Source organism: Arachis hypogaea, chromosome 13 (assembly GCF_003086295.3).
Source record: "Arachis hypogaea cultivar Tifrunner chromosome 13, arahy.Tifrunner.gnm2.J5K5, whole genome shotgun sequence".
Classification (NCBI taxonomy): Eukaryota; Viridiplantae; Streptophyta; class Magnoliopsida; order Fabales; family Fabaceae; genus Arachis; species Arachis hypogaea.
In genome coordinates this window covers 66,462,884-66,466,095 of record NC_092048.1, presented here as the reverse complement: position 1 = coordinate 66,466,095, position 3,212 = coordinate 66,462,884, and positions in this window count along the sequence as shown.

Here is a 3,212-nt window from a genome sequence, read left to right as displayed (position 1 = left end):
AGGAGGACACCTATAGGCGAGCCATAATGGACTCATCTTCGGCAGGCTCCTCCGGTTTTTTTTTTTACCGGGTTTTTTTTTGTACGTTGTGCTGACCCTCGTTCTTTAAATGACGCTATCCTGAGGAGGACACCTAAAGGCGAGCCGTAATCGACTCATCATCAGCAGGCTCCTCCATTTTTTTTTCTTACGTTGTGCTGACCCTTATTCTTTAAAAGATGCTATCCCAAAGAGGACACCTAAAGGCGAGCCGTAATCGCCTCATCTTCGGCAGGCTCCTCCGGTTTTTTTTTAGGTTTTTTTCGGGTTTTTTTTAACATTGTGCTGACCCTCGTTCTTTAAATGACGCTATCGTGAGGAGGACACCTAGAGGTGAGCCGTAATCGCCTCATCTTCAGCAGGCTCCTCCGTGGTTTTTTCCTTTTTTTTTATACGTTATGGTGACCCTCGATCTTTAAATGACGCTATCCCGAGTAGGATACCTAAAGGCAAGCCGAAATGGACTCATCTACAGCAGGCTCCTCTATTTTTTTCCGGTTTTTTCCATTTTTTTTACGTTGTGCTGACCCTCGGTCTTTAAATGACGCTATCCCGAGGAAGACACCGAAAGGCGAGCCGTAATGGCCTCATCTTCAGCAGGCTCCTCCGGTTTTTTTATCGGGTTTTTTTTGTACGTTGGCTGACCCTCGTTCTTTAATTGACGCTATCCCAAGGAGGACACCTAAAGGCGAGCCGTAGTGGCCTCATCTTCGACAGGCTCCTCTGATTTTTTTTTTGGTTTTTTTCCGGTTTTTTTTTTTTACGTTGTGCTGACCCTCGTTCTTTAAATGACGCTATCCGGAGGAGGACACCAAAAGGCGAGCCGTAATGGCGTCATCTTCGGCAGGCTCCACCATTTTTTTTACCGATTTTTTTTTTACGTTGTGCTGACCCTCGTTCATAAAATTACGCTATCCTGAGGAGAACAACTAAAGGCGAGCCGTAATCGCCTCATCTTTAGCAGGCTCCTCCGTTTTTCCTTTTTTACGTTGTGCTGATCCTCGTTCTTTAAATGATGCTATCTCGAGGTGGACACCTAAAGGCGAGCCATAATGGCCTCATCTTCGGCAGGCTCCTCCGGTTTTTTTCTGGTTTTTTGTTTACGTTGTGCTGACCCTCGTTCTTTAAATGACGCAATCCCGAGGAGGACACCTAAAGGCGAGCTGTAATGGCCTCATCTTCGGCAGGCTCCTCCGGTTTTTTTTTACCGGGTTTTTTTTTACGTTAGCTGACCCTCGTTCTTTAATTGACGCTATCCCAAGGAGGACACCTAAAAGCGAGCCGTAATGGCCTCATCTTCGGAAGGCTCCTTCGATTTTTTTCGGTTTTTTCCGTTTTTTTTTTACGTTGTGCTGACCCTCGTTCTTTAAATGACGCTATCCCGAGGAGGACACCAAAAGGCGAGCCGTAATGGCGTCATCTTCGGCAGGCTCCACCATTTTTTTTACCGATTTTTTTTTTACGTTGTGCTGACCCTCGTTCATAAAATTACGCTATCCTGAGGAGAACAACTAAAGGCGAGCCGTAATCGCCTCATCTTTAGCAGGCTCCTCCGTTTTTCCTTTTTTACGTTGTGCTGACCCTCGTTCTTTAAATGATGCTATCTCGAGGTGGACACCTAAAGGCGAGCCATAATGGCCTCATCTTCGGCAGGCTCCTCCGGTTTTTTTCTGGTTTTTTGTTTACGTTGTGCTGACCCTCGTTCTTTAAATGACGCAATCCCGAGGAGGACACCTAAAGGCGAGCTGTAATGGCCTCATCTTCGGCAGGCTCCTCCGGTTTTTTTTTACCGGGTTTTTTTTTACGTTAGCTGACCCTCGTTCTTTAATTGACGCTATCCCAAGGAGGACACCTAAAAGCGAGCCGTAATGGCCTCATCTTCGGAAGGCTCCTTCGATTTTTTTCGGTTTTTTCCGTTATTTTTTTACGTTGTGCTGACCCTCGTTCTTTAAATGACGCTATCCGGAGGAGGACACCAAAAGGCGAGCCGTAATGGCGTCATCTTCGGCAGGCTCCACCATTTTTTTTACCGATTTTTTTTTTTACGTTGTGCTGACCCTCGTTCATAAAATTATGCTATCCTGAGGAGAACAACTAAAGGCGAGCCGTAATCGCCTCATCTTTAGCAGGCTCCTCCGTTTTTCCTTTTTTACGTTGTGCTGATCCTCGTTCTTTAAATGATGCTATCTCGAGGTGGACACCTAAAGGCGAGCCATAATGGCCTCATCTTCGGCAGGCTCCTCCGGTTTTTTTCTGGTTTTTTGTTTACGTTGTGCTGACCCTCGTTCTTTAAATGACGCAATCCCGAGGAGGACACCTAAAGGCGAGCTGTAATGGCCTCATCTTCGGCAGGCTCCTCCGGTTTTTTTTTACCGGGTTTTTTTTTACGTTAGCTGACCCTCGTTCTTTAATTGACGCTATCCCAAGGAGGACACCTAAAAGCGAGCCGTAATGGCCTCATCTTCGGAAGGCTCCTTCGATTTTTTTCGGTTTTTTCCGTTTTTTTTTTACGTTGTGCTGACCCTCGTTCTTTAAATGACGCTATCCCGAGGAGGACACCAAAAGGCGAGCCGTAATGGCGTCATCTTCGGCAGGCTCCACCATTTTTTTTACCGATTTTTTTTTTACGTTGTGCTGACCCTCGTTCTTAAAATTACGCTATCCTGAGGAGGACAACTAAAGGCGAGCCGTAATCGCCTCATCTTCAGCAGGCTCCTCCATTTTTCTTTTTTTACGTTGTGCTGACCCTCGTTCTTTAAATGATGCTATCCCGAGGTGGACACCTAAAGGCGAGCCATAATGGCCTCATCTTTGGCAGGCTCCTCCGGTTTTTTCTGGTTTTTTGTTTACGTTGTGCTGACCCTCGTTCTTTAAATGACGCAATCCCGAGGAGGACGCCTAAAGGCGAGCTGTAATGGCCTCATCTTCGGCAGGCTCCTCCGGTTTTTTTTCTGGTTTTTTTTTTACGTTGTGCTGACCCTCGTTCTTTAAATGACACTATCCCGAGGAGGACACCTAAAGGCGAGCCGTAATGGCCTCATCTTCGCCAGGCTCCTCCGATTTTTTTCTGGTTTTTTTTTTACGTTGTGCTGACCCTCGTTCTTTAAATGTCGCTATCCCGAGGAGGACACCTAAAGGCGAGCCGTAATGGCCTCATCTTCGGCAGGCTCCTC